Source organism: Oncorhynchus keta, unplaced genomic scaffold, assembly GCF_023373465.1.
Source record: "Oncorhynchus keta strain PuntledgeMale-10-30-2019 unplaced genomic scaffold, Oket_V2 Un_contig_5145_pilon_pilon, whole genome shotgun sequence".
Taxonomy (NCBI): Eukaryota; Metazoa; Chordata; class Actinopteri; order Salmoniformes; family Salmonidae; genus Oncorhynchus; species Oncorhynchus keta.
Window position 1 is genome coordinate 1 of NW_026288140.1, and position 25,000 is coordinate 25,000.

Below are 25,000 nucleotides of genomic sequence, written 5' to 3' on the forward strand. Positions count from 1 at the left end.
CAGAGTGGTCCCCAGACTAGAGGAATGTTATCTAAACAGAGTGGTCCCCAGACTAAGTTATTTCCTGTTAGATGTTCTAGAGGTGTTAGTTCTACCAGCTGTTTTAACAACATGCCACATTTCCAGCTATTCCTCTCAAGGTACGGCTTCATAAGACCGGTGAACTGGAGGAGCTCAGTTTGACCAATCAGCAGGCATTTCTAACTGATGAAGACTTTCCCGAGGAGGGAAGACCTATCTGGGATACAGGAGGGAGACTCATCGATGTCACGTGCAGAGACTGATGATGATGATGATGACGAAGACTCTCCAAATCCCACTGAAAGCCAAGCCTTCATCTCAGCTCTCAGAGACTTCCAGATGGTGTCCGGCCTGTCTGTCACAGGGCTGTTTGACGACGCCACCAAGGCTGCCATGAACAAGCCACGGTGTGGGGTCCCGGATAAGGAGACGGATGATTCTACTGAGGAAGTACACGACTCCACCAGCTCAGCACTTGGTATCAACACCGTCACCTGGCTAACTAAGAACACGGACACCTCAGAATACACTAACAAAACATTCAGTGGTGTTTTAAATGGCCCTGCGACTGATTACCCAGTGGACAATAACATAATCACTGACCTTTCCAATGGCACTGATGGAAAATATACAGAGGTTGACAATTCATTCAGTGACATTTTTAATAGCACTGTTAGTACCTACAAAGGTGATACATCTGCCAGGAGCACAACAGAATACTACGACCCAGTCGGTGATACTCTCAATGATTCTGCTATAAACAACACAGAGAATAACAGCAATACACACAGTCACACAGTGAGCAGTCCTACCACTTTACTGACAGACCTCATCAGAGCCCTCCTCCTACCACTGCTAATGACAGACCTCATCAGAGCCCTCCTCCTACCACTGCTACTGACAGACCTCACCAGCCCTCCTCCCTACCACTGCTACTGACAGACCTCATCAGAGCCCTCCTTCTACCACTGCTACTGACAGACCTCATCAGAGCCCTCCCCTCCTACCACTGCTACTGACAGACCTCATCAGAGCCCTCCTCCTACCACTGCTACTGACAGACCTCATCAGAGCCCTCCTTCTACCACTGCTACTGACAGACCTCATCAGAGCCCCTCCTCCCTACCACTGGTACTGACAGACCTCATCAGAGCCCTCCTCCTCCCACTGCTACTGACAGACCTCATCAGGCCTCCTCCTACCACTGCTCTGACAGACCTCATCAGAGCCCCTCCTACCACTGCTACTGACAGACCTCATCAGAACCCTCCTCCTACCACTGCTACTGACAGACCTCATCATCGTCAGAGCCCTCCTCCTACCACTGCTAATGACAGACATCATCAGAACCCTCCTCTTACCACTGCTACTGACAGACCTCATCAGAGCCCTCCTCCTACCACTGCTACTGACAGACCTCATCAGAACCCTCCTCCTACCACTGGTACTGACAGACCTCATCACGTCAGAGCCCCCTCCTACCACTGCTACTGACAGACCTCATCAGAGCCCTCCTCCTACCACTGCTTCTGACAGACCTCATCAGAGCCCTCCTCCTACCACTGCTACTGACAGACCTCATCAGAGCCCTCCTCCTACCACTGCTACTGACAGACCTCATCATCGTCAGAGCCCTCCTCCCTACTACTGCACTGACAGACCTCATCAGAACCCTCCTCTTACCAGTGCTACTGACAGACCTCATTGGAGCCGCACTCCTACCACTGCTACTGACAGACCTCATCAGAACCCTCCCTCTTACCACTAGCTACTGACAGACCTCAATGGAGCTCCTCCTACCACTGCTAGTGACAGACCTCATCAGAGCCCCTCCTCCCTACCAGTACTACTGACAGACCTCATTGGAGCCGCACTCCTACCACTGCTGCTGACAGACCTCATCAGAACCCTCCTCCTACCACTGCTACTGACAGACCTCATCAAGGCCCTCCTCCTACCACTGCTACTGACAGACCTCATCAGAACCCTCCTCCTACCAGTACTACTGACAGACCTCATCAGAGCCCTCCTCCTACCACTGCACTGACAGACCTCATCAGAACCCTCCTCCTACCAGTACTACTGACAGACCTCATCAGAGCCCTCCTCCTACCACTGCTACTGACAGACCTCATCAGAACCCTCCTCCAGTACTACTGACAGACCTCATTGGAGCCGCACTCCTACCACTGCTACTGACAGACCTCATCAGAACCCTCCTCCTACCACTGCTACTGACAGACCTCATCAAGGCCTGACAGACCTCATCAGAGCCCTCCTCCTACCACTGCTACTGACAGACCTCATCAGAACCCTCCTCCTACCAGTACTACTGACAGACCTCGTCAGAGCCGCCCTCCTACCACTGCTACTGACAGACCTCATCAGAACCCTCCTCCTACCACTGCTACTGACAGACCTCATCCAAGCCCTCCTCCTACCACTGCTACTGACAGACCTCATCAAGGCCCCCTCCCCTACCACTGGTACTGACAGACCTCATCAGCCCTCCTCCTACCACTGGTAATGACAGACCTCATCAGAGCCCCTCCTCCTACCACTGCTACTGACAGACCTCATCAGAGCCCTCCTCCTACCACTGCTAATGACAGACCTCATCAGAGCCCCCTCTCCTACCACTGCTACTGACAGACCTCATCAGAGCCCTCCTCCTACCACTGCTAATGACAGACCTCATCAGAGCCCTCCTCCTACCACTGCTAATGACAGACCTCATCAGAGCCCTCCTCCTACCACTGCTACTGACAGACCTCATCAGAGCCCTCCTCTACCACTGCTACTGACAGACCTCGTGAGCCCTCCTCCTCACTGCTACTGACAGACCTCATCAGAGCCCTCCTCCTACCACTGCTACTGACAGACCTCATCAGAACCCTCCTCCTAACATGGTACTGACAGACCACATCAGAGCCCTCCTCCTACCACTGCTACTGACAGACCTCATCAGAGGCCTCCTCCTACCACTGCTACTGGCAGACCTCATCACATCAGAAGGCCTCCTCCCTACCACTGCTACTGACAGACCTCATCAGAGCCCTCCTCCTACCACTGCTACTGACAGACTCATCAGGTGAGTGGCCTCACTACAGCGGAGGCAGAAGAGACATGCTGACGTGCATGGGGAAACATGGCATTCTCCAATATGGTGCTGACAGTGGGAGGCTGATAGGTGAGAGTTACTATGAGACTGGTAGGTGAGAGTTACTATGAGACTGGTAGGTACCACTGAGACTGGAGGGTTACTATGAGACTGATAGGTGAGGTTACTGTGAGGCTGATAGGTGAGAGTTACTATAATAAATAAGGCTGATAGCCATTTAGCAAACGCTTTACTATGAGACTGACAGTCAGTCATGTGTGCATACATTCTACGTATGGGTGGTCCCGGGAATTGAACCCACTACCCTGGCGTTACAGAGCGCCATGCTCTACCAACTGAGCTACAGAAGGACACGGTGAGACTGATAGGTGAGGGTTACTGGAGACTGATAGGTGAGGGTTACATAGGACTGATTGATGAGGTTACTTACCTAGGTGTTACTATGAGACTGATAGGTGAGGTTTCTGTTACTATGAGAGACTGATAGGTGAGGGTTACTATGAGACTGATAGGTGAGGGTTACTATGAGACTGATAGGTTACTACTGAGACTGATAGGTGACAGTTACTATGAGGCTGATAGGTGAGAGTTACTATGAGACTGATAGGTGAGGGTCATTATGAGGCTGATGAGGTTACTATGAGGCTGATAGGTGAGGGTTACTATGAGACTGATAGGTGAGGGTTACTATGAGACTGATAGGTGAGGGTTACTATGAGACTGATAGGTGAGAGTTACTATGAGGCTGATAGGTGAGGTTAGGCTGATAGGTGAGGTTACTATGACAGACTGATAGGTGAGGGTTACTATGAGACTGATAGGGGCTGATAGAGGGTTACTGTGAGGCTGATAGGTGAGGTTACTATGAGACTGATAGGTGAGAGTTACTATGAGGCTGATAGGTGAGGGTTACTATGAGACTGATAGGTGAGGGTTACTATGAGGCTGATAGGTGAGGTCATTATAGGCTGATAGGTGAGGGTTACTATGAGGCTGATAGGTGAGGGTTTCTGTGAGGCTGATAGGTGAGGGTTACTATGAGACTGATAGGTGAGGGTTACTATGAGACTGATAGGTGAGAGTTACTATGAGACTGATAGGTGAGGTTACTATGAGACTGATAGGTGAGGGTTACTATGAGGCTGATAGGTGAGGGGTTACTATGAGGCTGATAGGTGAGGGTTACTATGAGACTGATAGGTGAGGGTTACTATGAGGCTGATAGGTGAGGTTACTATGAGGCTGATAGGTGAGGGGTTACTATGAGACTGATAGGTGAGGGTTACTATGAGACTGATAGGTGAAGGTTACTATGAGACTGATAGGTGAGGGTTACTATGAGACTGATTGGTGAGGGTTACTATGAGACTGATAGGTGAGGGTTACTATGAGGCTGATAGGTGAGGGTTACTATGAGGCTGATAGGTGAGGGTTACTATGAGGCTGATAGGTGAGGGTTACTATGAGACTGATAGGTGAGGTTATTATGAGACTGATAGGTGAAGGGTTACTATGAGGCTGATAGGTGAGGTTATTATGAGACTGATAGGTGAGGGTTACTATGAGGCTGATAGGTGAGGGTTACTATGAGACTGATAGGTGAGGGTTACTATGAGACTGATAGGTGAGGGTTACTATGAGGCTGATAGGTGAGGGTTACTATGAGGCTGATAGGTGAGGGTTACTATGAGGCTGATAGGTGAGGGTTACTATGAGACTGATAGGTGAGGGTTACTGTGAGACTGATAGGTGAGGGTTACTATGAGGCTGATAGGTGAGAGTTACTATGAGGCTGATAGGTGAGGGTTACTATTAGGCTGATAGGTGAGGTTACTATGAGGCTGATAGGTGAGGGTTACTATGAGAATGATAGGTGAGGTTACTATGAGACTGATAGGTGAGGTTACTATGAGACTGATAGGTGAGGGTTATTATGGGGCTGATAGGTGAGGGTTACTATGAGGCTGATAGGTGAGGGTTACTATGAGGCTGATAGGTGAGGGTTACTATGAGACTGATAGGTGAGGTTACTATGAGACTGATAGGTGAGGGTTATTATGGGGCTGATAGGTGAGGGTTACTATGAGGCTGATAGGTGAGGGTTATTATGAGGGTGATAGGTGAGGGGTTACTGTGAGACTGATAGGTGAGGGTTACTATGAGACTGATAGGTGAGGGTTACTATGAGGCTGATAGGTGAGGGTTACTATGAGGCTGATAGGTGAGGTTACTATGGTGGACTGATAGGTGAGGGTTACTATGAGACTGATAGGTGAGGGTTACTATGAGGCTGATAGGTGACCAGTTACAGGGCTGATAGGTGAGGGTTCATTCAGGCTGATAGGTGAGGGTTACTATGAGGCTGATAGGTGAGGGTTACTATGAGGCTGATAGGTGAGGGGTTACTATGAGACTGATAGGTGAGGTTACTGTGAGACTGATAGGTGAGGGTTACTATGAGGCTGATAGGTGAGGTTACTATGAGACTGATAGGTGAGGTTTCTATGAGACTGATAGGTGAGGGGTTACTATGAGGCTGTAGGTGAGGGGGTTACTATGAGACTGATAGGTGAGGGTTACTATGAGGCTGATAGGTGGGGGTTACTATGAGACTGATGGTGAGGTTACTCGTGAGACTGATAGGTGAGGTTACTATGAGGCTGATAGGTGAGGGTTACTATGAGACTGATAGGTGAGGGTTACTGTGAGACTGATAGGTGAGGGTTACTATGAGGCTGATAGGTGAGAGTTACTATGAGGCTGATAGGTGAGGGTTACTATGAGACTGATAGGTGAGGGTTACTATGAGACTGATAGGTGAGGGTTCCCTATGAGTCTTTTAAGGTGAGGGTTACTATGAGGCTGATAGGTGAGGGTTACTATGAGACTGATAGGTGAGGTTACTATGAGACTGATAGGTGAGACACTATGAGACTGATAAGTGAGGGTTACAATGGTACTGGATAGGTGAGGGTTACTATGAGGTTACTATGAGACTGATAGGTGAGAGTTACTATGAGACTGATAGGCAGTGGGTTACTGAGGCTGATAGGTGAGGGTTACTATGAGGCTGATAGGTGAGGGTCATTATGAGGCTGATAGGTGAGGGTTACTATGAGACTGATAGGTGAGGGTTTCTGTGAGGCTGATAGGTGAGGGTTACTATGAGACTGCCTTAGGTGCGTTTACTATGAGACTGATAGGTGAGGGTTACTATGAGGCTGATTGGTGAGGGTTACTATGAGGCTGATAGGTGAGGGTTACTATGGGACTGATAGGTGAGGTTACTATGAGGCTGATAGGTGAGGGTTACTATGAGACTGATAGGTGAGGTCACTATGAGACTGATAGGTGAGGGTTACTATGAGACTGATAAGTGAGGGTTACTATGAGGCTGATAGGTGAGGGGTTAGTATGAGACTGATAGGTGAGGTTATTATGAGACTGATAGGTGAAGGTTACTATGAGGCTGATAGGTGAGGGTTATTATGAGACTGATAGGTGAGGGTTACTATTAGGCTGATAGGTGAGGAGTTACTATGAGGCTGATAGGTGAGGGTTACTATGAGACTGAGTGAGGGTTACTATGAGGCTGATAGGTGAGGGTTACTATGAGGCTGATAGGTGAGGTTACTATGAGGCTGATAGGTGAGGGTTACTATGAGACTGATAGGTGAGGGTTACTGTGAGACTGATAGGTGAGGGTTACTATGAGGCTGATAGGTGAGAGTTACTATGAGGCTGATAGGTGAGGGTTACTATTAGGCTGATAGGTGAGGGGTTACTATGAGGCTGATAGGTGAGGGTTACTATGAGAATGATAGGTGAGGGTTACTATGAGACTGATAGGTGAGGTTACTATGAGGCTGATAGGTGAGGGTTACTATGAGGCTGATAGGTGAGGGTTACTATGAGGCTGATAGGCGAGGGTTACTATGAGGCTGATAGGTGAGGGTTACTGTGAGGCTGATAGGTGAGGGTTACTATGAGACTGATAGGTGAGGGTTTATGAGACTGATAGGTGAGGGTTACTATGAGACTGATAGGTGAGTGGTTACTATGAGGGCTGATAGGTGAGGGTTACTATCCAGGCTGATAGTGAGGGTTACTATGAGGCTGATAGGTGAGGGTTACTATGAGACTGATAGGTGAGGGTTACTGTGAGACTGATAGGTGAGGGGTTACTATGAGGCTGAAAGGTGAGGGTTACTATGAGACTGATAGGTGAGGGTTACTATGAGGCTGATAGGTGAGGGTTACTATGAGGCTGATAGGTGAGGTTACTATGAGACTGATAGGTGAGGGTTACTATGAGCTGATAGGTGAGGGTTACTATTAGGCTGATAGGTGAGGGTTACTATGAGGCTGATAGGTGAGGGTCATTATGAGGCTGATAGGTGAGGGGTCACTATGAGACTGATAGGTAGTGGTTACTGAGACTGATAGGTGAGGTTACTATGAGACTGATAGGTGAGGGTTACTATGAGGGCTGAGAGTGTGAGGTTACTATGAGGCTGATAGGTGAGGGTTACTATGAGACTGATAGGTGAGGTTACTATGAGACTGATAGGTGAGGTTAACTATGAGACTGATAGGTAACTCAAGGTTACTATGAGACTGATAGGTGAGGGTTACTATGAGACTGATAGGTGAGGGTTACTATGAGACTTTGATAGGTGAGGGTTACTATGAGACTGATAGGTGAGGGTTACTATGAGACTGATAGGTGAGGGTTACTATGAGACTGATAGGTGAGGGTTACTATGAGACTGATAGGTGAGGGTTACTATGGGGCTGATAGGTGAGGGTTACTATGATACCGATACCAGGTGAATGGTTACTATGAGGCTGAGAGTGGAGGGTTAACTATGAGACTGATAGGTGAGGGTTACTATCAGACTGATAGCCTGAGGGTTACTATGAGACTGATAGGTGAGGGTTACTATGGGGCTGATAGGTGAGGGTTACTATGTTTTCAGGCTGATAGGTGAGGGTTACTATGAGGCTGATAGGTGAGGGTTACTATGAGGCTCATAGGTGAGGAATTTTACTATGAGGCTGATAAGTAGAGGTTACTATGAGACTGATAGGTGAGTGAGTTACTATGAGACTGATAGTGAGAGTTACTATGAGACTGATAAGTGATGGTTACTATGAGGCTGATAGGTGAGGTTACTATGATACTGATAGGTGAGGGTTACTATGAGGCTGATAGGTGAGGGTTACTATGATGGTTATGATACTATGGGCTGATAGGTGAGGGTTACTATGAGACTGATAGGTGAGGGGTTACTATGGGGCTGATAGTGAGGGTTACTATGAGGCTGATAGGTGAGGGTTAACTATGAGGGCTGATAGGTGAGGGTTACTATGGGGCTGATAGGTGAGGGTTACTATGAGGCTGAGGTGGCTGGTTACTATGAGGCTGATAGGTGAGGGGTTACTATGAGGCTGAGTGAGGTTACTATGAGGCTGATAGGTGGTTAACTATGGGGCTGAGGTGAGTTACTGTATGGTGGCCTTTGTTCATTTCTAGGGAGAGGGTTAGTAGCTGACCATGACAGGTGAGAGACACATATCAGCTAGCCTCAGGGTGGAAATGTCTCCCCTGAGGCTGATAGAGGACACATCCTCTCCCCTGGCGGATGTAGACTCAAACTGGGTTTTAAACAGGGTCTGATTAGCCTATCAGGTGCTAACATACCGGCCTCCCTGTGGCAATGACACAAAGTCAGGGCTGAGTGAGAGACTGGTACCCAGGTCTCACATGCCTAGTGGTTTAAATGTCAGGGATGATTGGTGAGCACTATCTAGCCTGGTAGACCTAGTATGCTGGTTGCCAATGTAGGACAGCACAAGCTGATCACGGGCATGCTATCTTCCCTGAAAATGGGTCTTTTAATTTAATTTTATATCTTTACACATTTTGTAGTGGTTGTGGTCCTTTTGGTGTGTTTCAACCATGCATAAACTTTAATAGTTTGATGGTCCCAAGTTGCTACGCCTGGTTCCTGGGAGACATTCATTCGATGAAAAATCTTTTCCCTTCAAAGCCAGTGGGATAGCCTGTCAAAGTGCAGTGTACATTTGATTCAAACATGATGGTTACCCCTGTAATATCTGATGGTTGGTTTCCCTTCCCTGCGTTCATATATGACCAAACTATGAGATTCAGTAAATATTCCTCAGGGCTGGCTGAGTGCCTATCATAGGAGACAGGTAGCCTAGTGGTTGCCCAGTTTATGCAGGTAGAGACAGGTAGCCTAGTGGTTAAATGTCAGGGCTGTGAGCGCCATCAGGTAGGAACAGGGATGGTTAAATGTCAGGGCTGGTGAGCGCTATACAGGTAGCCTAGTGGTTAATATATCAGGACTAGTGAGCACTATCTACAGACAGGTAGCCTAGTGGGTCCTACCAGTACACCCTGTAAATATCAGGGCTGAGTGAGCACTATCAGGTAGCCTAGTGGTTAAATATCTACCTGACTGGCACTATCAGGTAGCCCAATATCAGGGCTGAGTACCTATCAGGTAGCCTACCTAAATACACCTGGTTAGCACTATATTACCTGTGTTTTCAGGGCTGAATTGGATCAGGTTAGTGTTAAATACAAAGTTGCTATCAACTCTACCTGGTGAGAACTACCTACCTGTTATATCAGGGCTGTCTTGTAGCCTACCTGGTTAAATGTCAGGGCACCTAGCACTATCAGGTACCTAGGCTTTCATATCATGCTATACCTTCCCTGAAAATGGGTCTTTTAATTTAATTTTATAGGGCTTTAGCACTTTCAGGTAGCCTAGTGGTTGATATATCAGCCTGAGCCTTTCAGGTTGTGGTTAACCATGTCAGGGCTGAGTGAGAACTATCAGGTAGGATGACAGGTAGCCAGTGGTTAAATGTCTTGATGGTATCTGGACGTAGTGGTTTGTCTCACGCCTGGTTCCTGTGGTTAAATTCACTTCGATGCACTATGTAGCCATTTTAACTGTCACTGAGTGAGAACTACTGCCTAGTGGTTATATATCAGGCCTGCTCAAAGTCAGGTACCTGTGGTTACAATGTCAGGGCTGAGTCAAACCATGATGGTTAGTGGTTAAATGTCCAATGGACCATCAGGTAGCCTGATGGTTAAATGTCACCTGCCTGAACCTTCCCTGTGGTACATATCAGGGTTAAGACAGAACTACAGGTAGCCTAGTGGTTAAATGTCAGGGCTTAGAAAACCTCACCTGGCTGGTTGAGCACCTGTCACCTAGGAGACAGGTAGCCTAGTGGTTAAATGTCCAGTGGCTGTACCTAGTAGTTAAATATCAGGCTAGGAGACAGGTAGCCTAGTGGTTAAATGTCAGGGCTGAGTGAGCACCTAGTGGTTAAATGTCACCTAGGAGACAGGTAGCCTAGTGGTTATATATCAGGGCTGAGTGAGAACTATCAGGTAGCCTAGTGGTTATATATCATGGCTGAGTGAGCACTATCATGGCTAGTGAGAACCATCAGGTACCCTAGTGGTTAAATGTCAGGGCTGAGTGAGCACCATCAGGTAGCCTAGTGGTTAAATATCAGGGCTGAGTGAGCACCATCAGGTAGCCTAGTGGTTAAATGTCAGGGCTGAGTGAGAACTATCAGGTAGCCTAGTGGTTAAATGTCAGGGCTGAGTGAGAACTATCAGGTAGCCTAGTGGTTAAATATCAGGGCTGAGTGAGAACTATCAGGTAGCCTAGTGGTTAAATGTCTGGGCTGAGTGAGAACCATCAGGTAGCCTAGTGGTTAAATATCAGGGCTGTGAGCACTATCAGGTAGAGACAGGTAGCCTAGTGGTTAAATGTCTGGGCTGAGTGAGCACCATCAGGTAGCCTAGTGGTTAAATGTCTGGGCTGAGTTTCACCATCAGGTAGCCTAGTGGTTGAATGTCTGGGCTGAGTGAGAACCATCAGGTAGCCTAGTGGTTGAATGTCTGGGCTGAGTGAGAACCTTCAGGTAGCCTAGTGGTTAAATGTCAGGGCTGAGTGAGCACTATCAGGTAGCCTAGTGGTTGGGCCAGTAACTGAAAAGTTAATAGTTTGAGTCCCCAAGTCGACGAGGTGAAAAATCTGTTCCCTTAAGCCAGGTACTGTACCCTAATTGCACCTGTAATTTAGTCAAATGTAATTACCCCTGAATACTAGCGTTGGTTTCCCACCCGTCAGGTGGCAGTGCATGAGATAGGCCACGTCCTGGGCCTGCCTCACATCTACAGGACTGGTTCCATTATGCAAGCAGTTACCTGCCCCAGGAATCAGGCTTCGAGGCTGGATGGACAGGAAGTCCATACAGCACCTCTATGGTAGGACTACCTACCTATCTACACCTGTCTACCTACCTACACCAGTCTACCTACCTGTTTACCTACCTACCTACCTACCTACCTTCTACACCTACCTACCTCCTACCTACCTACCTACCTACCTACCTACCTCAACAGTCTACCTACCTGTTTCCCTCTAGGGGGCTGTAAGGTTCAACAGTCTGGTCTGTTTCCCTCTGGGGGCTCTAAGGTTCAACAGTCTGGTCTGTTTCCCTCCAGGGGGCTACCTACCTACCTTCAACAGTCTGGTCTATCTTCCCTCTAGGGGGCTACCTAAGGTTCAACAGTCTACCTACCTGTTTCCCTCTAGGGGCTGTAAGGTTCAACACCTACCTAGTCTGTTACCTCTACACCTGTCTACCTACCTACCTCTAACAGTCTGGTCTGTTTCCCTCTACCTGGGGCTGTACACCTGTTCAACCAGTCTGGTCTGTTTCCCTCCTACCTACCTACCTACAGGTTCAACAGTCTGGTCTGTTTCCCTACCTAGGGGGCTGTAAGGTTCAACAGTCTGGTCACCTGTTTCCCTCTAGGGGCTGTCTACCTAGGTTCAACCTACCTACCTGGTACCTGTTTCCCTCTAGGGGGCTCTACACCTAGGTTCAACAGTCTGGTCTGTTTCCCTACCTACCTGGGGGCTGTACACCTGTCTTACCACCTACCTAGTCTGGTACCTACCTTTACCTCTAGGGGGCTGTAAAGGTTCAACAGTCTGGTCTGTTTCCCTCTAGGGGGCTGTAAGGTTCAACAGTCTGGTCTGTTTCCCTCTAGGGGGCTGTAAGGTTCAACAGTCTGGTCTGTTTCCCTCTAGGGGGCTGTAAGGTTCAACAGTCTGGTCTGTTTCCCTCTAGGGGGCTGTAAGGTTCAACAGTCTGGTCTGTTTCCCTCTAGGGGGCTGTAAGGTTCAACAGTCTGGTCTGTTTCCCTCTAGGGGGCTGTAAGGTTCAACAGTCTGGTCTGTTTCCCTCCAGGGGGCTGTAAGGTTCAACAGTCTGGTCTGTTTCCCTCTAGGGGGTTGTAAGGTTCAACAGTCTGGTCTGTTTCCCTCTAGGGGGCTGTAAGGTTCAACAGTCTGGTCTGTTTCCCTCTAGGGTGCTGTAAGGTTCAACAGTCTGGTCTGTTTCCCTCCAGGGGGCTGTAAGGTTCAACAGTCTGGTCTGTTTCCCTCTAGGGGGCTGTAAGGTTCAACAGTCTGGTCTGTTTCCTCAGGGGGCTGTAAGGTTCAACAGTCTGGTCTGTTTCCCTCTAGGGGGCTGTAAGGTTCAACAGTCTGGTCTGTTTCCCTCTAGGGGGCTGTAAGGTTCAACAGTCTTGTCTGTTTCCCTCTAGGGGGCTGTAAGGTTCAACAGTCTGGTCTGTTTCCCTCTAGGGGCTGTAAGGTTCAACAGTCTGGTCTGTTTCCCTCCAGGGGGCTGTAAGGTTCAACAGTCTGGTCTGTTTCCTCTAGGGGGCTGTAAGGGTCAGTTCAACACAGTGTTTGACTGGATCAGGAAGGAGAGAACCCAGTACGGTGAGGTGGTGATTCGTTTCAACACCTACTTCATGAGGGACGGCTGGTACTGGCTCTATGAGAACAGGTAAAAACAGACAAATAATCACAATCTTAAAGTTGACCTTTCCGTTAGTCAGCACCTCTTCAACGACTTTGGGCGTGTGTCAATGAATTCCTACAGACCAACAACTAAATATGTGTATTTTGAAAACAATGAGATAGACTTCCTAAATCGTCATTATAAAAAGTATGGAAAAGAGGTTGATAATATATATATATATACAGCACCAGTCAAACATTTTAGAACACCTACTCTTTCAAGGGTTTTTCTTTATTTTTACTATTTTCTACATTGTAGAATAATAGTGAAGACATCAACACTATGAAATAACACATATGGAATCATGTTTCAACTTGAGGTCTGTTATTGTGGAGTGGAAACGTCTAGGAGCAACAATGGCTAAGCCACAAAGTGGTAGGCCACACAAGCTCACAGAACGAGACTAGCTGAAGCATGTAAAAATCTTCTGTCCTCTGTTGCAACACTCACTACCAAGTTCCAAACTGCCTCTGGAATCAAAGTCAGCATAAGAACTGTTTGTCGGGAGCTTCATGAAATGGGTTTCCATGGCCGAGTAGCCGCATACAAGCCTATGATCAGCATGTGCAATGCAAAGCGTTGGCTGGAGTGGTGTAAATCTCACCGCCACTGGACTCTGGAGCACAGGAAATGTGTTCTCTGGAGTGATTAATCATGCTTCACCATCTGGCAGTCCGATGGACAAATCTGGGTTTGGCGGATGCCAGGAGAACGCTACATGCCCCATTGCGTAGTGCCTTGGTGGAGGAGGAGAAATGGTCTGGGGCTGTCTTTCATGGTTCGGGCACCTTAGTTCCAGTCAAGAAAATCTTAATGCTACATCATACAATGACATTCTAGATGATTCCGTTCTTCCAATGTTGTGGCAACAGTTTGGGAAGGCCCAATTCCTGTTTCAGCATGACAATGCCGCCGTGTACAAAGCGAGGTCCATACATAAATGGTTTGTCGACATCGGTGGGGAAGAAGTTGACTGGCCTGCACTGAGCCCTGACCTCAACCCCATCGAACAACTTTGGGTTGAATTGGAAGACCGAATGTGAGCCAGACCAAATCGCCCAATATCAGTGCCCCTGACCTCACTAATGCTCTTGTGGCTGAATGGAAGTCAGTCCCCGCAGCACTGTTCCAACATCTAGTGGAAAGTCTTCCCAGAAGAGTGGAGGCTGTTATAGCAGCAATGTTCCAACATCTAGTGGAAATTCTTCCCAGAAGAGTGCAGGCTGTTATAGCAGCAATGTTCCAACATCTAGTGGAAAACCTTCCCAGAAGAGTGGAGGCTGTTATAGCAGCAATGACATCTAGTGGAAAACCTTCCCAGAAGAGTGGAGGCTGTTATAGCAGCAATGTTCCAACATCTAGTGGAAAACCTTCCCAGAAGAGTGGAGGCTGTTATAGCAGCAATGTTCCTAGTGGACATCTAGTGGAAAGTTCCAACAACCTTCCCAGAAGAGTGGAGGCTGTTATAGCAGCAATGTTCCAACATCTAGTGGAAAGCCTTCCCAGAAGAGTGGAGGCTGTTATAGCAGCAATGTTCCAACATCTAGTGGAAAGTCTTCCCAGAAGAGTGGAGGCTGTTATAGCAGCAATGTTCCAACATTTAGTGGAAAGCCTTCCCATCTAGTGGAAAGTCTTCCCAGAGTGGAGGCTGTTATAGCAGCAATGTTCCAACATTTAGTGGAAAGCCTTCCCAGAAGAGTGGAGGCTGTTATAGCAGCAATGTTCCAACATCTAGTGGAAAGCCTTCCCAGAATAGTGGAGGCTGTTATAGCAGCAATGTTCCAACATCTAGTGGAAAGCAGCTTTCCAGAAGAGTGGAGGCTGTTATAGCAGCAATGTTCCAACATCTAGCCTTTGGAAAGCAGCTTCCCAGAAAGAGTGGAGGCTTTTATTGCAGCAATGTTCCAACAACTAGTGGAAAGCCTTCCCAGAAGAGTGGAGCTGCAAAGGGAGGGACCAACTCCATATTAATGCCCATGATTATGTAATGAGATGCAGGTGTCCACATACTTTTGGTCATATAGTGTATGTACAATTACATTAATTATGTTGTATAAACATTCCCCAAAAATATAAACATAAATATCTGGATTTTTCAAAACGCACGTAAATATATATAGTTCTTCATTGCAAAGGTTGAAATCTTTCCTCTCTGTATGAGGACAGGACCAACCGGACCCGCTATGGTGACCCGGTGGCTCTTCAGGTGGGCTGGCACGGCATACCCACCGACGGGGTAGACGCATGTGTTCACGTGTGGAACAGGAACACTGATGCTGTCTACTTCTTTAAAGGTAATGGAACTGACTAGAGTCTGTCTGTCTGTCAGTCTGTCTGTCTGTCTGTCTGTCTGTCTGTCTGTCTGTCTGTCTGTCTGTCTGTCTGTCTGTCTGTCTGGCTGGCTGTCTGTCTGTCTGTCTGTCTGTCTGTCGGCTCTGTCTGGCTGGCTGTCTGTCTGTCTGGCTGGCTGGCTGTCTGTCTGTCTGTCTGTCTGTCTGTCTGTCTGTCTGTCTGTCTCTGTCTGGCTGGCTGGCTGGCTGGCTGGCTCTCTGGCTGTCTGTCTGTCTGTCTGTCTGTCTGTCTGTCGGCTCTGTCTGTCTGTCTGTCTGTCTGGCTGGCTCTGTCTGTCTGTCTGTCTGTCTGTCTGTCTGTCTGTCTGTCTGTCTGTCTGTCTGTCTGTCTGGCTGGCTGGCTGGCTGTCTGTCTGTCTGTCTGTCTGTCTGTCTGTCTGTCTGTCTGTCTGTCTGTCTGTCTGTCTGTCTGTCTGTCTGGCTGGCTGGCTGTCTGTCTGTCTGGCTGGCTGTCTGGCTGTCTGGCTGCCTGCCTGCCTGCCTGCCTGCCTGCCTGCCTGCCTGTGTGTCTCTCTCTGATCTCGACTGTGGTTCCATCTGTTAGAGGCTTGAGTCTCCTCTTGACGTTCAACTCTGGCTGTAAATCATAGTCCAGACCTACTCTATCATAAGGCTGTTTTAATTTACTCTTGTTAGTTTAGTTTTTTTCAGCAAAATTATCTCTGTTATGAAAATATCTGTAGAAGTTGAATAAATATATTTTCATGAATATCTCCTTGTGTACACTAGGCACCCAGTACTGGAGGTATGATGATGACAATGACCAGGTGTTTACAGTGGACCCTGAGGGACACCTCTACCCTAGACTCATCTCTGAGGGGTTCCCAGGGGTGCCCAGTCCTATAGACACAGCCTTCTATGACAGGAGGGACTACCACATCTACTTCTTCAAGGGCACTTATGTAAGTCATTAACATATTGTTGATTTGACATATGTCATTAACATGTCATTAACATATTGTTGATTAGCCATATGTCATTAACATATTGTTGATTTGACATATCTAGCCTAGTGGTTAGAGCGTTGGACTAGTAACGAAGGTTGCAAGTTCAAAATCACCGAGCTGACAAGGTACAAATCTGTCGTTCTGCCCCTGAACAGGCAGTTAACCCACTGTTCGTCATTGAAAATAAGAATTTGTTCTTAACTGACTTGCCTAGTAAAATAAAGGTAAAATTTACATAAATCTATGTGGATCTGACATATGTCATTAACATATTGTGGTTGATTAGCCGTATGTCATTAAAATATTTGTTTGCCCATATGCATATTGTTGATTAGCCGTATGTCATTAACATATTGTTGATTAGCCGTATGTCATTAACATGTCATTAACATATTGTTGATTAGCCGTATGTCATTAACATATTGTTGATTAGCCGTATGTCATTAACATATTGTTGATTAGCCATATGTCATTAACATGTGGTTGATTTGACACATGTCATTAACATATTGTTGATTAGCCATATGTCATTAACATATTGTTGATTAGCCATATGTCATTCATGTCATTAACATATTGTTGATTAGCCATATGTCATTAACATGTGGTTGATTTGACACATGTCATTAACATGGCATTAACATATTGTTGATTAGCCATATGTCATTAACATGTCATTAACATATTGTTGATTAGCCATATGTCATTAACATGTCATTAACATATTGTTGATTAGCCATATGTCATTAACATGTCATTAACATATTGTTGATTAGCCATATGTCATTAACATATTGTTGATTAGCCGTATGTCATTAACATGTCATTAACATATTGTTGATTAGCCATATGTCATTAACATGTCATTAACATATTGTTGATTAGCCATATGTCATTAACATATTGTTGATTAGCCATATGTCATTAACATATTGTTGATTAGCCGTATGTCATTAACATGTCATTAACATATTGTTGATTAGCCATATGTCATTAACATGTCATTAACATATGGTTGATTTGACACATGTCATTAACATATTGTTGATTAGCTGTATGTCATTAACATATTGTTGATTAGCCGTGTCATTAACATATGTTGATTAAATGTCATTAACATATTGTTGATTAGCCATATGTCATTAACATATTGTTGATTAGTATGTCATTAACATATTGTTGATTAGCCATATGTCATTAACATATGATTAGCCATATGTAACATATTGTTGATTAACATTAACATATTGTTGATTAGCCATATGTCATTAACATATTGTTGATTAGCCATATGTCATTAACATATTGTTGATTAGCCATATGTCATTAACATATTGTTGATTAGCCATGTCAAACATATTGTTGATTAGCCATATGTCATTAACATATTGTTGATTAGCCATGTCATTAACATATTGTTGATTAGCCATATGTCATTAACATATTGTTGATTAGCCATATGTCATTAACATAGGGCACATATGTCATTAACATGTCATTAACATATTGTTGATTATATGTCATTAACATATTGTTGATTAGCCATATGTCATTAACATATTGTTGATTAGCCATTACACATGTCATTAACATATTGTTGATTTGACAAATACATTAACATGTCATTAACATATTGTTGATTTGACATATGTCATTAACATGTCATTAACATATTGTTGATTTGACACATGTCATTAACATATTGTTGATTAGGCATGTGTCATTAACATGTCATTAACATATTGTTGATTTTACACATGTCATTAACATATTGTTGATTTGACAAATACATTAACATGTCATTAACATATTGTTGATTTGACATATGTCATTAACATGTCATTAACATATTGTTGATTTTGTCATTAACATATTGTTGATTTATGTCATTAACATGTCATTAACATATTGTTGATTAACATGTGTCATTAACATGTCATTAACATATTGTTGATTGGACATATGCCATTAACATACTGTTGATTAGACATTTTAACATGTCATTAACATATTGTTGATTTGACATATGTTGATTAGACATGTCATTAACATATTGTTGATTTGTCATTAACATATTGTTGATTAGACATGTCATTAACATATTGTTGATTTTGTCATTAACATATTGTCATTAACATGTCATTAACATATTGTTGATTTGACATATGTCATTAACATGTCATTAACATATTGTTGATTTGACAAATGTCATTAACATGTCATTAACATATTGTTGATTTGACATATGTCATTAACATGTCATTAACATATTGTTGATTTTGACATATGTCATATTAACATGTCATTAACATATTGTTGATATTGTTAATTTGACACATTTCATTAACATATTGTTGATTAGACATGTGTCATTAACATGTCATTAACATATTGTTGATTAGCCGCATGTCATTAACATGTCATTAACATATTGTTGTTAATCTCCTTCATTCTTCCTGTTTGTTTTTATTTTATCTGTTTGATTTTGTTATTTAAATGTAAAGTGTTTAGAGATTTTAAAAGCACTTTAAATAAATAAACGATACATTTGAAATGTTCCTCAGCAGAAAACCACCATGAAAACGGTTCAGCAAGGGCTACATTATTCCCCTCGGAGTTTAAACATTCCTCCTTTAATATTTCCCAATTATATCCAAGTGGAAAAAGAGGAAAGGAAGAAAATGGCTGAATCAGTTGTTAAATATTGTTTTCCGCAGAAAATCCCCATCGGAGTTGTTTTTGTTTTGATAAACTGAACATTTAGCATCTTGTTGTTTAGTCCATTTATCACCGGCCTCGTTTACATCTTTCAACGGTTGTTCATTTCCTCCTCCTGTCATCTAAACACGTAACGGTGTTCCAACAGGTGTATGTGTTTGACGTGACAGCCAACCGCGTGTCCCCAGGCTTCCCCAGGAAGATCACCGCTGTGTTCCCAGCAGTAGTGTCTGGGGATCACCCGGACGGTAGCATAGACGCCGCCTACTTCTCCTACCTGAAACGCTGTCTTCCTGTTCAAGGATACGCAGTTCTGGAGGGTGGTGGGGGAGCAGAGACCGCTGGAGGAAACCGGCGCTGCCACGCAACGGCCCTGAAACGGCCTGCTGCCACGCAACGGGGCTGCACGCAACGGCCTGCTGCCACACAGGAAGGTGGAGGAACAGTGGTTTGACATTTGTAACGTTCACCCCTCGACCCTGAAAGTGGCCCGTCGATGAGAGGGGGGCTATGAGGATTCTGTGTAACGTTCATCCCTCGACCCTGAAAGTGGCCCATCACTGAGAGGGGGGGCTATGAGGATTCTGTGTAACGTTCTCCCCTCGGCCCTGAAAGTGGCCTGTCGATGAGAGGGGGGCTATGAGGATTCTGTGTAACGTTCTCCCCTTGGCCCTGAAAGTGGCCCGTCGATGAGAGGGGGCTATGAGGATTCTGTGTAACGTTCACCCCTCGGCCCTGAAAGTGGCCCGTCGATGAGAGGGGGGCTATGAGGATTCTGTGTAACGTTCACCCCTCGGCCCTGAAAGTGGCCCGTCGATGAGAGGGGGGCTATGAGGATTCTGTGTAACGTTCACCCCTCGGCCCTGAAAGTGGCCCGTCGATGAGAGGGGGGCTATGAGGATACTGTGGGATTAGGGAGCCTGGACCCAGATCGGATGGCACTCGTACCAACTCTAAACATGACACTGAGTGAGGAGCACAGACTGGCCCCGTAGCCATGACAACAGAGTTCCTAAAGCTGGTTTCACAGTAAACTGACTTATATCCATTACATTATAAAGATGTATTAGTCTACAACACATTTCATTCATTATGATAACCATTGTTAACTATTATCAACCTTGTACATGTCCACAATATATATTTAGTTGTTTCAAAAACGTTATTTTAATAGTTTAATGGCCACGATTACAGACACCTGTGTCTTTTGACACTATATAAACGAGTCATCCCGCAGTGTTTATACCCTGATGAAGACGGCTTGGCTGTCGAAACGTTGGACATTTGCATCTGAGCTCCTAGAGTGGTGAGGCTCTCCTTTATTTTCATATTGTAATAGTTTACACAATATATCGTTGAAGACAATAATGCCTTTTTTTTGGGGCATGTTCTTATTTTTTCTATGTTGTAAAAGTTTTATTTATATAAAATCAGTTGTATTATATGGACTGAATTGAATTGACAAAAACAACTCTGAAAACGCAGTTTTTAATTAGACTGAGATCAGATACATGTTCCCTATTAAAGATGTGTAACAACAAACACATTGTCTTGGATGTGATTGGCTTCATTTATCAACACCACAGAACACATTCTGGAATGATTCATTGGTGAAATCTCCATGGTAACAGAAAATTCTAAACATTTTGATTTTTTTTCTTTTCTGGTAAAATAATCAATAGGATGGCCGATTTTGTAAGATTTTATAAAGTTAAAATTGTAATTTGAATAACACTGTTTCATTTTTTACTGCCATTAAACTCTGTCCCTATTCAAAATGTGTTTTAGCGAGTATTCCTGTAAAATACAAAAGTGAGGGTTAGTCCTATATTCAATTTATCGCAAGTTTTATGGAATTACTTTTGTGCCTTTTAATATCAAGCAAACCTTTTGAATTCGAGAACAAAATTGTTAGTATTGCAAACAAAAAAATAACGATATTGAAGCTAAACATGAACTCACACTCCGTTGTCAGGTGTCCAGTAGAGGTCGGTGTTTGAAAGCAACTTATAATCGAAGAAAGCACCGAAAAGCACTGAGGAATCAGTGGAATCTCGCATTTAACGATACACAGGTTGAAAAACCACGTGATCGAACGAAGATTACCTTGAAACGAGCATCATCGGTACGTTGTGTCGGTTGAGTAGTGGTTTGAAAACCGCATCGGAGCTCCTCAGGTCGGCCCATTCAGTATTTGAACGGTTTGGATGGTCTTTCATTTGCATTACATTTACATTTACATTTACATTTACATTTAAGTCATTTAGCAGACGCTCTTATCCAGAGCGACTTACAAATTGGTGCATACACCTTATGACATCCAGTGGAACAGCCACTTGCATCTAAATCTTTTTTTTGGGGGGAGAAGGGGGTGAGAAGGATTATTTACCCTTACTTACCCTTTCCTAGGTATTCCTTGAAGAGGTGGGGTTTCAGGTGTCTCCGGAAGGTGGTGATTGACTCCGCTGTCCTGGCGTCGTGAGGGAGTTTGTTCCACCATTGGGGGGCCAGAGCAGCGAACAGTTTTGACTGGGCTGAGCGGGAACTGTACTTCCTCAGTGGTAGGGAGGCGAGCAGGCCAGAGGTGGATGAACGCAGTGCCCTTGCATCCCAATGCTGTGCCGTTGTTAATTCATTTACAATACAGATGCACCGAGCGATAACTGGGAAAGAGGTAAGTTCCCTGAGAGAACTAGAAGGACGGAGATGAAAAAATTAATAACAAACTAAAATACTAAAATAAATCATTTTTATCTCTCCCTCCTCCCCTTCTCATTATACAAAATGCCATTCAGCTTGAGCAAGTATATTATTAAAGAATGCAATGTGCAGGGATATAAAATAATAATTTCCTAGCAATGCCTGGAGATAAAGAAGAGGCCTCCGTCCAGGCCGTGTTCCTACAACAACGTTGCAGCCAGACAGTTGTTGGCGATGGGCTGCTTTCTGCTCCAGCAGCATTTTGTCAATCTGCTTCCTCTACATGTCTACACGTTTACTTAGCAGTCATCTATGTGCTCTCTGTCGAGAGAGAGACAGTGAGAGAGTGAGAGAGAGAGACAGAGTGTGAGAGGGAGAAGAACAGTGGTGTTGTCATAGCGATGGTGTCATAAAGAACAGATAGTATTTAGGGCTTTCAGATACTTTACACGTGTTTTATTTTTTCAGTGATTGAAGGAAGTAAGGGTAAAAAAGTGGGTGGCAACACAAGGACTCTGTCTCTCTCTCTCTCTCTCTCTCTCTCTCTCTCTCTCTCTGTCTCTGTCTCTCTGTCTCTCTCTCTCTCTCTCTCTGTCTCTCTCTCTCTCTCTCTCTCTGTCTCTCTCTCTCTCTCTGTCTCTCTCTCTCTCTGTCTCTCTCTCTCTCTCTCTCTCTCTCTCTCTCTCTCTCTCTCTCTCTGTCTCTCTCTCTGTCTCTCTCTCTCTCTCTCTCTCTCTCTCTCTCTTCTCTCTCTCTCTCTCTCTCTCTCTCTATTAGTCTTGAATTATTAAGTCTGTGAAGTCAATGTCCCATGTTTAAGTCAGTATGTGCTTTTTGATTGCATGGGAAGACGGGACGGGGAGAGAGATAACGAATTAATTAATTGCTTTGTTATTAATGTTATCAGTTAAATAAATAAGTCGTCAAACCATTTTCCGATCTGACAGACAAACACCTGGTTAGTTGTATGGTCTTTAGGATCAGAGACCTAATGATATACAATAGCTAGAAGGGAAACGACCAACTAATTAACTCAGTCAGTGATGTTGTAGTATGGAGAAAACCTCCCTCTGATTGACGCTCTCGTGCCGTGTGAGTACGGTGACGGTCCAGACTGCAATCCAATTGTTCTGTACATTATACCTAACATTATACCTAACATTATGCCTAACATTATACCTAACATTATACCTAACATTATGCCTAACATTATACCTAACATTATACCTAACATAACCTAACATTAAACCTAACATACCTAACATTATACCTAACATTATTCCTAACATTATTCCTAACATTATACCTAACATTATACCTAACATTATACCTAACATTATACCTAACATTAAACCTAACATACCTAACATTAAACCTAACATACCTAACATTATACCTAACATTATTCCTAACATTATACCTAACATTATACCTAACATTAAACCTAACATACCTAACATTAAACCTAACATTATACCTAACATAGGAGACAGAACGCGTCTTCTTCCTGAGCGGTATGACGACTGCGTGGTCCCATGGTGTTTATACTTACGTACAATTGTTTGTAGAGATGAACGTGGTACCTTCAGGCATTTGAAAATTGCTCCCAAGGATGAACCTTAGCTGATTTCTTTTGATTCCCCCATGATGTCAAGCAAAGAGGCACTGAGTTTGAAGGTAGGCCTTGAAATACATCCACAGGTACACTTCCAATTGACTCAAATTATGTCAATTAGTCTATCAGAAGCTTCTAAAGCCATGACATAATTTTCTGGAATTTTCCAAGCTGTTTAAAGGCACAGTCAACTTAGTGTATGTAAACTTCTGACTCACTGGAATTGTGATACAGTGAATTATAAGTTAAATAATCTGTTTGTAAACAAAGTAGATGTCCTAAACGACTTGCCAAAACTATAGTTTGTTAACAAGACATTTGTGGAGTGGTTGCTACCTTTCCCTGCACAGTGAAGTAGAGTGGTAAGTAACTCTGTCATCATTTTCAGAAGAAAAATTCAGACTGGTAGAAACGAGGATAAAGATCATCCGCCGACAACAGCAATCTGTCTTTTCCTATTTTATTAAAATGAACACGCTTGTCATTTACTGACTGCATTATGCTGACGTTTGTGTATGTCATAGGACTGTTGTTGTTGTTGTTGTTGTTGTTGTTGTTGTTGTTGTTCAGTGAGAGGGTTGTGGGCATACATATACCTGTAGCATGTACTATGTCTATGCACACGAGGTAAGACCTGGGTGGACCATCCCCTGTATTTTGGTGAGTGCGCCAGTTGGGTAAGTAGTGGGAAGGTAAGGTAGGAGAGGGAACTCTTTAACTTTCTTTGCTTTGGTTCCGTCCAGCCCCTTTTCCCCAAAATGCCATGTTCAGGAAATACATTCCCTGTACAAGGTCATATTCTCTGACTCTGTCATCCACACCTACAGTCACATACCTCTATACCTCCACCTACAGTCACATACCCACACCTACAGTCACATACCTCTATACCTCCATCTACAGTCACATACCTCTTTACCTCCACCTACAGTCACATACCTCTATACCTCCACCTACAGTCACATACCTCTATACCTCCACCTACAGTCACATACCTCTTTACCTCCACCTACAGTCACATACCTCTATACCCACACCTACAGTCACATACCTCTTTACCTCCACCTACAGTCACATACCTCTATACCTCCACCTAAATCAAATCAAATCAAATTTATTTATATAGCCCTTCGTACATCAGCTGATATCTCAAAGTGCTGTACAGAAACCCAGCCTAAAACCCCAAACAGCAAGCAATGCAGGTGTAGAAGCACGGTGGCTAGGAAAAACTCCCTAGAAAGGCCAAAACCTAGGAAGAAACCTAGAGAGGAACCAGGCTATGTGGGGTGGCCAGTCCTCTTCTGGCTGTGCCGGGTGGAGATTATAACAGAACATGGCCAAGATGTTCAAATGTTCATAAATGACCAGCATGGTCGAATAATAGTAAGGCAGAACAGTTGAAACTGGAGCAGCAGCATGGCCAGGTGGACTGGGGACAGCAAGGAGTCATCATGTCAGGTAGTCCTGGGACATGGTCCTAGGGCTCAGGTCAGTTGAAACTGGAGCAGTAGCATGGCCAGGTGGACTGGGGACAGCAAGGAGTGGAGATTATAACAGAACATGGCCAAGATGTTCAAATGTTCATAAA

General features: G+C 44.6%; 1 long non-coding RNA gene and 1 pseudogene across 3 annotated transcripts; one reads left to right on the forward strand and one right to left on the reverse strand.

Moving 5' to 3' along the window:
• Positions 1-207: 207 nt before the first annotated feature.
• On the forward strand, positions 208-19,597 carry LOC127925121 (matrix metallopeptidase-21-like; annotated as a pseudogene).
• LOC127925124 (uncharacterized) lies at positions 1,259-3,021 on the reverse strand. Of its 3 annotated transcripts, none has more exons than XR_008119809.1 (3): positions 2,982-3,021; positions 1,560-1,637; positions 1,259-1,315 (listed from the first exon to the last, which is right to left on the reverse strand). It is a non-coding gene; the product is annotated as an uncharacterized LOC127925124 (long non-coding RNA). The 3 variants fall into 3 exon arrangements; XR_008119810.1 differs by lacking the exon at positions 2,982-3,021 and adding an exon at positions 2,715-2,804; XR_008119808.1 differs by lacking the exon at positions 2,982-3,021 and adding an exon at positions 2,676-2,804.
• Positions 19,598-25,000: the final 5,403 nt, after the last annotated feature.